This window comes from Helianthus annuus, chromosome 5 (genome assembly GCF_002127325.2).
Source record: "Helianthus annuus cultivar XRQ/B chromosome 5, HanXRQr2.0-SUNRISE, whole genome shotgun sequence".
In the NCBI taxonomy this organism is placed as follows: domain Eukaryota; kingdom Viridiplantae; phylum Streptophyta; class Magnoliopsida; order Asterales; family Asteraceae; genus Helianthus; species Helianthus annuus.
In genome coordinates, this window is record NC_035437.2 from 22,685,913 (window position 1) to 22,696,476 (window position 10,564).

The 10,564-nt window shown below is 38.0% G+C and overlaps 1 long non-coding RNA gene across 1 annotated transcript; it reads right to left on the bottom strand.

Moving 5' to 3' along the window:
* Positions 1 to 453: 453 nt before the first annotated feature.
* Positions 454 to 3,710, bottom strand: LOC110938632. Its single transcript, XR_002591543.2, has 3 exons — positions 3,400 to 3,710; positions 1,268 to 1,325; positions 454 to 667 (listed from the first exon to the last, which is right to left on the bottom strand). It is a non-coding gene; the product is annotated as an uncharacterized LOC110938632 (long non-coding RNA).
* Between the last annotated feature and the right edge of the window lie 6,854 nt (positions 3,711 to 10,564).

Below are 10,564 nucleotides of genomic sequence, written 5' to 3' on the forward strand. Positions count from 1 at the left end.
AATTTTCAATGTAGATCAAATTAGCAAAGATACATTTATTTTATATATCCAAAACAAGCATAAAGGGTAAATGGGTATAATGGAAAGAAAAAAGCCGGACTAATGGTGTCGAACCTGTGCTCTAAACATACACACTAAGTGTTGAAACCAACTGAGCCTCTTAGTGAAACCAACTGAGCCACATCAATATTTTAATATACTTTGGGTTTGATTTTTTTTATATACATCTATATGTAGGAATTCTTTTTAAATGTGCCCCGAGGTAAAAGTGACATGGCTGGTGGTTCTCCCTGCCCACCTCCAGGGCCGGCCGGTCAAATACTCTGGTGCACGCAGGGGCGAAGTATAGAAGGGGCGGGAGGGTGTCACACTCCAATTTTCGGTTTCTACGGAAGCGTGTCGCGAGGTGTGACCAGAGCGGCAATCGTTACATTCAATCAAGTAAACAACATATTTGAACCATGAGAAGATGTTCATCCATACATTCGTTTAAAGTAAATTTACAAGCATACGTTTGTTCGAAAAGTACCATACTTGACATTATTGTACCAAAACACAAGTTTCCAAATACATTATTTCAAACATAAGGACTAAACACAAGGTAACATTTCACAGCTTGACTTGACATTCCCACGGACACACTTTCCCGAGGCCATCCACTAATTTCCTGTAATACATGTTAGTTTTGAAAACGTCAACAAAAGTTGGTAAGTTCATGTTATTAGTTTTCGTATCAAATGAATCTTTAAAACATTTGAAATAGTAACTTCATTTTGTATATGATAATTCGTATCAAATGAATCTTTAAAACATTTGAAATAGTAAATTCGTTTTGTATAGTATAATTCGTGTCAAATGAATTTTTAAAACATTTGAAATAGTAATTTCGTTTTGTATAGTATAATGAAACTTGCACGATCATTAGTGTTTTGCAAGGACACTAATCTGTATGCCAGAATAGGAGGCAACCAAACCTTGACGACTTATTTCGTGTGTGTCAATAACACTAGTTTTAGACACAAAGGCACTCTTAACGATCGCTGTTATCGTTGCCGTTAAGAGTGGGGCTCGCCAAAACCCAATAGATCTATCCGTTTGTTCATCGGTACTTGTTTATTCATTAATGGCCCCTTCATTTAAAACATATATCCGCATGTGATCTAAATAATTTCATTTTTTTTATCGTCATACCAATTGTAACATGTATTCATCCACGAAATTTTAAAACTATAAACATTTAAAATAAAAGGGGAAAACATGAACTCACTAATTTGCGTTCCAAGCAAATCTCGTTTCGATTTCATATTCTTCGTTTGTTTCCCGACCTACAAGTGTCCTAATCTCATTAGACACTTAGGTTTATGTTTTTTTCGTACAAGTATCTCATCTTGAATTTCGTTTTTGGTTCTTGTATTCGTTTGCTTTCTTTATTTGTGTATGCATATATATATATATATATATATATATATATATATATATATATATATATATATCATATATATGTTTTATATCATTTAAGTTTGAATGTGCCTAGCCCATGAGTTATTTATGAATGTCCAATTCAAATGTTTAGTGTATATAGGCCTACCCCAATTAACTTTGTATGTGTGGGCCTAGCCTATTTCATTTAACTATTGTGGGCCTACCCAATTTGTTTTGATTAGTGTGGGTCTAGCCCAAGTAAATTTGTTTAAAGTGAATCAAACCCAATTAGTTTGTAAGAGTGGGCCTAGCCCAAAATAGTTTACAAAAGTGGGCTTAGTCCAATGTGCTCTTATAAAAGTGGGCTTAGCCCAAGAATAGTTTTACAAAAGTGGGCTTAGTCCAATGTGTTCTTATGAAAGTGGGCTCAGCCCAAGAACAGTTTTATAAAAGTGGGCTTAGTCCAGTGTGTTCTTATAAAAGTGGGCTTAGCCCAAGAATAGTTTTACAAAAGTGGGCTTAGCCCAAGAATAGTTTTACAAAAGTGGGCTTAGCCCAAAACAACTTGTAAAAATTGGGCTTGTTCATATTGGTTTACAAAAGTGGGTTTTAGTCCAATTTAACTAAAAGATAAGTTAGCCCAATTTTAGTTATATAAGATGGATTAGCCCATATGGTTATTAAATTTGGGTTGATCCACATATTATTACTTACTAGTAAAAATAATAACTTATAACAATTTAGTTTAATAAAACTAATAAATATATTGTATAAGTTACTAGTAAAAATAAAGTGAGTGTCGGTTTGTTTATTTTCGATTGTTTCCTTCGTGTCGTTTTGGTTCATTCGCGTCGCCCGATTCATTCGTATCGTTCGTCTCGTTTATATTGTATATTTCGTCTGTGCCCCATATTTTATTTTGCCCGATTTGTCCAAAGTGTCTGAATTGTCCGACTGTTTGTTTATGTCCAAGGATGGACATTCCATTTTTATAGTTTTCGTTTTTCAAGTGTTTATATATATTTTTGTAATTTTTGTGGAAGTGTATAGTTTTGTATTTATTCCGACTTGGTCTAAACACATAATATAAGCTTGACACTTGATGAACTTTTAAAGTATATATATTTTTATCTAAAATATATACTTTCCATTAGTAAATCTTTATAGTATGTGAACTTATAAATTCTTGTCCAAAAATTTGTTTAATCGAGTTTAAAGATCCCAAGTTGTTTTCTAGTCAACAAATCTTTCGTTTAACACCTTTTGATTATAATCAACTTTATAAAAATTTTGTCATAGTTTCCTTTAAACTAGGGACTTTTACCAAGTTCAAACAAAATTGTTTTTAAATCATTTTCAACTCAAAACATCATCAAGTATCAAGAATCATCCTATCTTGACAACAAAAGTGTTATGAATATGTTATAGTCTCCATCTTTTCCAAAAAAGGAAACTTTATTTATGATTTTTGCTAATAATTTGTAGATGATAATTATATTTAAAAACCCATATTTTAGATGACATATGAAGTCATTTTAAATATAATCATGTGTTCCAAACTCTTTTATTAACAAGTTTCATGTCCATGATCTTTCCAGAAATGGAAACTTTAATTACCCATTTCAACAAAATTTCTAGTTTATGAGTTTTAAATAATAATCCATATTTTGTATGATACATGTGACCATTTTAAATTAAAAAATTTATGTACATAACATTTTGTTGGTGAATCTTGCTAGATCTAAACATGCATGTGTTTAGATTATACTTTTAAACATGAAGATACAAGATCAACTTTTCTACATAAATACAACTTTAAGATTATCAAGAATCATCAAAAATAACATATGATCATATTAGTTTGTTTAATTTTTGTTAGTGATTCTTGTGTTCTTTAAATAATATTCAAGATGAATACTTGTACATTTGTGTTTAAACATAAATCACAAAAATGTAAGTACAAGATTTGAAGCTTACTACTAGCACTTGGCTAGGGATGAACAAGTAGAAAAGATGATGAAAAGATGAAGATATGAAGATGGTGATGATCCAAGAACTCCAAGACTTGTTAAAATGCTTCAAATGTATTCCCAACCTTCACCAAAGTCTTGAATCATTCATGCTAGCTTGATAATAATGTGTGTTCAATTTGAAAAAGATGAAGATGTTGGGTGGTGTTCTTGACCGATTTTTAGAGAGAGAAGGAAAGGAAAAGTATGTTGATTTTGTTGGAAGAAAATGATAAAGAGGTGGAGTGTTTGAGAATTATTTTGATTAGGATCCTCCACTAATAATTCATGCAAGCTAGCCAACACATTGATCAAGATTTGGTGGGGTCCCCCACATCTTCCAAAACCGTGTGCAAGGGGTGGAGGTGTATGGTTTTGTATTCTTTTTATTTTTTTAACTGATAATATATATAAACTTCATAAACTTTGATAATTCATATAAATTTTTCTGTAAAGTTTCAAGGTCCAACATTTTAAAGTAATGTGACACTAGATAAAACTAACCCATAAAAATTGTTGGTTCGTTGTTCGGTTGAAAAAGTAGGTTCAGATCCTGTACCGAGTTGAATACTAGTATGGTACAAAACTTATACAATATCATAAGAAAATTTGGTTTTGCACATGTTTTACTATTCGATTTATTAATTCAGCATTCCGGACTAAAAATTTTATTATTTCTGACACAGTTCCGGTACCGGCTTGGTTGTCGGGCAGTTTACTGAATTGGTTGTGTAGCTTTATACAGTAGGATTTAAATACGGATTTTGTGTCGTTTAAATACCCATTATATTTTTATGATAAATAATATTTATTTATGGGTTTTTAGACAGTACTGTTTCGTTCTGGGAAATGTTGTACACTTCCGTAGGATTACTGTACTTTTCTGCGGATTTGAACAATTTGGTTTTTAAAAGGATACTTCCAAATAATATAAGGCACATGTTATTTTTAGACGAAGTTTTTATAGAATTTTTGTGTAGACATATCTTTATGTTTCATTTTTGTCGTGTCAGACTGTACCGCGACTAGTACTGACAGGTATTGTCTGCTCGCGTTTCTACTGCCAATCTAGGATATAGTTTCTAACCGTAACGGATTTGTTATCATGATAAGCTATGATTTTATACGATCCTAGACATTTTACGACTTAATTAAATAAATTCAAGTCAGAAAACGCGTAAACATATATTATAATAGTTGTTCAGGTTGTACGGAATTACTCGTATTTTGTCGTGTGTTACATTCTCCCCCTGTTAAAGAAAATTTCGTCCCGAAATTTAAATTGCGATACTCTTTGCTGGGACTTTCTTAAACAGATGAAGGTACTTTCTTTTCAGTTCGTCTTCTTGTTCCCAAGTGAACTCGGGTCCGTGCTTCGAGTTTCATCGGACTTTTATTAATTTGATACGACTCCTCCTTGTTTTCTGAACCTTCGAATCCAAATTTTCTATAGGTTCTTCGATGAACTGGAGTTTGTCGCCTATACGAATTTTGTCCGGGGGAATGATAAGTGTTTCGTCTAAAAGACACTTTTAAGATTTGACACATGGAAAGTGTCATGGACGCTACTAAGGGTTTCTATCAATTTCAACTTATATGCTACAGTTCCAATCTTCTCCAAGATTTCATATGGTCCTGTATATCTCGGGCTAAGCTTTCCTTGTTTTCCTGAATCTAGCTATGTCTTTCCAAGGCGAGACTTTTAACAACACATTGTCTCCAACCTCGAAGGATAATGTTTTGTAGCGTTTATCCGCGTAGCTTTTCTGTCTGTCCCGAGCCGCCTTAATACGGTCTCAAATCTTAAATATCTTATCGGTAGCCTCTTGGACTAATTCGGGTTCTATTAATTGTTAGTCGCCTATTTCCGCCCAACATAGCGGAGATGGACATTTTCGCCCGTATAACGCTTCAAATGGAGAAGCTTAATACTCGTGTGATAACAATTGTTGTGTGAGAACTCTACTAAAGGCAAGTGAGTATCCCAATTTCTGCCAAAATCCATCACACAAGTACGAAACATGTCCTCTAAGGTTTGAATCGTGTGTTCACTTTGGCCATCGGTCTGGGGATGAAAGGCTATACTTAGATCTAAATTCTTGATACGAGTTAACCATCTCGGTCGGGGATTAATGAAATAGGCACTCCGTGCCTTGCCCCACGATTTTCTTTAGATAAAGTTCAGCTAATTTCTCAATCTTGTCTTTCTCGCATATCGATAAGAAGTGGGCTGACTTGGTTAATCGGTCGACAATTACCCAAAAAAATGTCATGACCGCGAGAAGTCCTGGTTAATTTTGTTATGAAATCCACAGAAATTTGTTTCCATTTCCAAGTGGGAATCCCAGGTTGTTGTAACAATCCTAAAGGTTTTTGGTATTCGGCCTTAATTTTTGCACATGTTAGACACTATAAGTTGCAATCTCTCCTTTGATATTAGGTGTCACACCCTAACCGATGGCGGAATCATCGGGGCGCGGCACTGAGCGAAACAGATTGTCCAGAAGTTTTCCACAACAACTATTATATAAATTCAGTTTAAATGACACGTCCCATACCGTGTCCCAAATAAATAACAAGTTATCACAGAAAGCAACAAGACAAGTAATTCCGTTCCGACAACTCAGATTTAATTATTACAGACAAATGTTTATCGTTTCTAGACTCCCTAGCCTTGAATTCATCACCATACACCTAGGCATCCTAGCAGCTTAAACACCTGTCACATACGTTAAAATAAAGTCAATACATAAAATGTAAAGGTGAGCATACAAGTTTGATAATAGCATATAGAGTTTGAATAGTTTACGCATAACCAGCACGTACACAGAGGGCAATGATGCATGTAAATTATCGACATGGACCTATCAATACCAGTGACTGCGGGTTGACTGTCCGAGACAGTTCGCAATACATGATCACCACCGTAAATCATGCAAGTAGATTGTCCTTAACAACCCCCGTGTGAACGGGTGCTGAGTCCAAACTATAGTACTACGTTGCTAAGGCAGGTAGACAGCTTTCCACGTGAAAACATAATAACAAGCATGCATTTAATCACGTAATACATGCAATCGGTTAGCGTTCAAATAGTCTGTATAGTGTGTTCGATTGTGATTTTGATAGGTAACGTATGTAACACCCAAAAGTGCTAAAGTAAAAAGGGTTCGAGTATACTCACAGTGATTGATTGTGGATTGAAGGGAGCGCTAAGAGTAAGATTAGCCTGAATAGTTCGATAGCATAACGATAAGTACGCGGAAAAGTAAACAAGTATGAATGGATCGAATAGGCTGGTCGATCGAATGGCAGGTTCGATCGGACGGCCTGTTTGATCGGCTGGTATATCCGATTGGACAGTCCTGTTCGATCGGCCGGTTGGCTCGATCGGCTGGACCATTCGAGTGGATTGTTTCTTCCTCTGGTGTATTTGCGTTAGAGGATTTGAACTTTTGAAGTTTTTGTTGCAGTATTTGAGAACACTGAAGTGTTCCTACCTTTCAAGTCGTTCGATCGGCTAGCTCACTCGATCGGCTAGCTCACTCGATCGGCTAGGATCTTCAAGTTAGTCCCCAACTGAATGTCACTCGATCGAATAGTCTGTTCGATCGACTGGCATTCTCTACTACGAACAAGTTGTGAAAACAATTAGGAAGCATAGTATCTCATGATCAGAACAGTAATGTTTACCCATCGAGTGACCCATTCGATTGAACATTACTTCGTCAATACTATACTTCAAAAGTTTGGAAGTGTAGGACCATGTGCTAGCCGATCGGCTGGCCCGGTCGATCGGCTGGCATGTCCGATCGGCTGGGCTGTTCGAATAGCCTAGCCGTTCGGCCAGCGTTTCTGACCTGGTCGGCTTTCCGTCTAACACTTGGTTGTTTGTTTATTTGTCATTCTTTCAAGGTAGCTTGACAACGTGTTGAACTACGATAACCTTCGTTCCTATTTGTTCCCTGGCTCGAACAGGAATCACCCAAGTCCAGCCGGTGAATGGTTCGGAATGTCGGTTTAGAGTTTAACCCGAAATCTGTGAACCTTGTTCATAGAACCCGAATCTTGAGCCTTTTAACTATTTGAATGATTAGTTAGCCGGTTCAAGCTCCGTTTCTATCGGTTTGAAAGCATTGAGCGTAAAAGAGTTGAAAGAAAGTTGGAAATCCTCCCTTCAATCTTTCACCTCATGAAAATGTTTAGATCTATGATGGATCTTAACTTGTTTATGTGGAAATCGGTTAGATCTAAGCTAATTATAGTGGAATGAGGCCAAAACATGATATTCTTCAAGAAAGCCATGATGACGTCACCCAATAACACTTAGATCTTGGTGATTTCACGGTTAAAATCCAAGTTTTAAAAGATAGAAAGGTGTAGAATCAAGTGATGATTAAGAACGTACAAGAATTAGAGTGAAAACTTACCGGGATTGAGAGAAATCTGAGAAAAGGTGAGGAATAGGAGCTGGCCGGTCAGAACTTTCCAAAAGTGGAAATGAAGACAAGGACAGCCCTATTTATAGGCTTCCAAAAGAGGAAAGTGTCCGCCGATCGGATGGGAGCTCCGATCGAGTGGGCTGCTCGATCGGCTGGCAAGATGCTAGCCGATCGACTGGCCTGTTCGATCAGGATGCTTCCTGTTCGATCCGCCACACACTTTGAGCATTTTTGCGACGATTTTTGACGTTTCGATTTCGATGGACGATGATACGAATACGATAGAGTTCCTAGTCAAATTTTACTTGTAATCCCAACTACGATATCTAACATACAATCTCTTATAAGTCACGTTTCGATGTCGATTTCGATTGAGTTCGATTGCTTTCCGAGTTTCGATTCGATTTTCGATTGATTCGCTTGAATACCACACCAAACATAAAGTAAACATGCACAAGTAACACATAAGGCACACACACACGTATAACAATACCACAATTTGCATAATTCGAGTCTCGAGTTCGATTGATTGTTAGATCAGTTTGATTACTGATTAGGTTAACTTTATCGCATTGTTACTTCCTACTATTCACAATCGTAGTTCGGTTCGCATTAAAACACGTTCAATTACTTTGATTCTTGATGATTACAAAACTTACTCCACATAATACAACTAAAACACAAAATCGACTATCTACAGTCAAAGAAAGTCAAAGTTGACTTGGACTTTGACTTTGACTTTGACATTCGAAAACACGGGGTGTTACAGCCTCCCCTTGTTTAGGGAATTTCGTCCCGAAATTAGGCTCGAAGGCTACACGACACCGTGATTTACCAATTTGATGCTTCAGATCTATTTATTTAAACAACTGCGGGTACTTGGCCTTCATGTTGCTTTCGAGTTCCCAAGTGAACTCCGCGCCTCGTTTGCCTTCCCACCGGACCTTCACGATCGGGATGCGAGAGCGCCTGAGCTGCTTGGTTTGGCGATCCATGATTTAGACAGGCTTTTCCACGAAGTGTAACGTTTCATTGACCTGAAGATCGTCGAGTGGTACGATTAGATCATGATCAGCAAGGCATTTTCGGAGGTTAGAGACGTGAAAGTCGGGTGGACGTTACTGAGTTCCTCCGGTAATTCGAGTCTGTAGGCGACTTTTCCGATTCTTTCCAGAATCCTAAAAGGCCCAACATATCGAGGCGCGAGTTTCCCTTTCTTGCCGAATCGGACTACACCCTTCCAAGGTGATACCTTTAGGAGTACGTAGTCACCAACTTCAAATTCAAGGGGCTTGCGTCTTTTATCGGCGTAACTTTTCTGTCTGTTCCGAGCTTTTACCAAATTGTCTCTTATCTGGTGGATTTTGTCAGTCGTTTCTTGTAGAATCTCGGGACCGGTTAGTTGCGAGTGACCGATCTCGTGCCACACAATAGGCGATCGACATCTTCTACCATACAAAGCCTCAAAAGGTGCCATTTGAATGCTGGCATGATAGCTGTTATTGTACGAGAATTCCACCAATGCCAGGTGTTTGTTCCAACTACCACTAAAATCTATAACACACGCTCGGAGCATGCCTTCAAGAGTACGGATCGTTCTTTCAGTCTGTCCGTCGGTTTAAGGGTGGAATGCAGTACTCAGATTAAGCGACGTACCAAGGGCCGCTTGAAACGTTTCCACAATCGCGAAGTAAACCGAGCGTCGCGGTCCGAAATGATGTTACGAGGCGTACCATGATTACGAATGATCTCGTCGGTGTAGATTTGGGCTAGTCGTTCCACCTTGTAGTCCTCTCGTATAGGCAAAAAGTGGGCTGACTTCGTTAGACGATCAACTATGACCCAAATACTGTCGTGACCTGATGGCGTGGGCGGGAGCTTCGTTATGAAATCCATAGCTACACTCTCCCACTTCCATATAGGTATCGGCGGTTGTTCGAGTAAGCCAGAAGGTCTTTGATGTTCAGCCTTGACTCTTGCACATGTTAAACAGCTTCCAACGTACAGAGCGATATCCCTTTTCATACTCGGCCACCAGTACTTATAACGCAGGTCCTGGTACATCTTGTCTGCACCGGGATGAATAGAATATCGGGATTTGTGGGCTTCGTTCATGATAATCTTTCGCAAATCGGTCCGCTTAGGGATCCAAATTCAGTCCAGATAATAGAATATCCCATCTGGTTTGCTTACTAACTGAGCTCCATCGTGATAGATCCTTTCTCTCTTCAATGTATGCTCGTTAAAGCAAGCATGTTGAGCTTCTCGGATGAGGGTTTCGAGGTTGTGCTGTGCTTTGATGTTTCGAGTACTGAGCACGTAACTCTTTCTGCTGAGAGCGTCAGCAACCACATTCGCCTTGCCTGGGTGATAACGAATCTCACAGTCGTAATCATTGAGAAGTTCTACCCATCGGCGTTGACGCATATTAAGCTCTCTCTGATTAAAGATGTGTTGTAAACTCCTGTGATCAGTGTAGATTGTACACTTAGTGCCATACAGGTAGTGTCGCCAAATCTTCAATGCAAAGACAACTGCGCCTAGCTCGAGGTCATGGGTTGTATAGTTCTTCTCGTAGATCTTGAGCTGACGAGATGCGTAGGCTATAACCTTGTCTCGCTGCATGAGAACACAGCCGAGACCAAGGTTAGAAGCATCACAGTAGACAATGAAGTTTTCGCTTCCGTCGGGCAG